The sequence below is a fragment of the Gavialis gangeticus genome, unplaced genomic scaffold (genome assembly GCF_001723915.1).
Source record: "Gavialis gangeticus isolate Ggan-Ray unplaced genomic scaffold, GavGan_comp1, whole genome shotgun sequence".
Lineage (NCBI taxonomy): Eukaryota > Metazoa > Chordata > Crocodylia > Gavialidae > Gavialis > Gavialis gangeticus.
In genome coordinates, this window is record NW_017729031.1 from 68,877,769 (window position 1) to 68,878,879 (window position 1,111).

Below are 1,111 nucleotides of genomic sequence, written 5' to 3' on the forward strand. Positions count from 1 at the left end.
ACCACTCTCTGGGTGTGGCCCTCCAGCCAATTTGTGACCCATCTGATTGTGTAGGCATCGATGCCATAGTCGCCTAATTTCTTAATGAGAATGGGGTGAGGGACAGTGTCGAAGACCTTCCTAAAGTCCAGAAAGACTACATCCACTGCGACACCTGTGTCCAAGGATTTTGTGACCTGGTTGTAGAAGGCCACCAGGTTGGTCTAACAGGACCTGCCTTGAATGAACCCATGATGGTTGCCCCTAAGCGTGATCTCCCCTGATGGTCCCTCACAAATGTGCTCCTGGAAAATTTTCTCGAACAGCTTCCCCAGGACTGAGGTAAGACTAACAGGCTTATAGTTTCCTGTGTCCTCCTTCCTTCCTTTTTTGAAAATGGGGACCACATTATCCCTTTTCCAGTCCTCTGGCACCTCACCATGAGTGCTCGTAAAGCTGTGCCAGGGGTCGTGCAATGACCTCTGCTAATTCCCTCAGCACTCTAGGGTGGAGATCATCAGGACCTGCTAACTTTAACATGTCTAGACCCACCAGAAGTTCCCTGACTAGGTTCTCACTGACCCTGGGCCTGGAAGCACCTCCCCTGGGTCTGTCAAAGCTCTCAGTGGGGGGGATGCCCTGGTCCCTGCTCAAAAAGATGGAGGCAAAGAAATTGTTAAAGAGGTTAGCTTTGTCATCTGGTGTGACCACCAGATTTTCTAGCATATCCTGCAGAGGCCCTACGTTACCCGGTACCTTTTTTTTACCCCCTATGTATTTAAAAAAGGACTTCTTGCTATCCTTGATCCGGGTTGCTAGTCCCAGTTTCATCTCCGCCTTAGCCTTCCGAACAGGCCCCCTACAATCTCAGGCAATGGAGGTATAATCCTCCGTCGTGATGGCCCCTCCCTTCCATTGGGTGTATGCCTCCTTTTTATTTTTGAGATGTTTGTGGATGCTTTTGGTGAGCCATGGGGGCTTTTGAACACTCCTGCCCACTTTGATCTGTGTGAGGATTGTTACCCTTTGGGCTTGGAGGATCATCTCCTTAAGGAATGACCACTCTTCCTGGATTCCCAACTCCCCTCCCTCCAGGACCTCCCTGATTAGTCTATTTACCTCATTAAAACCC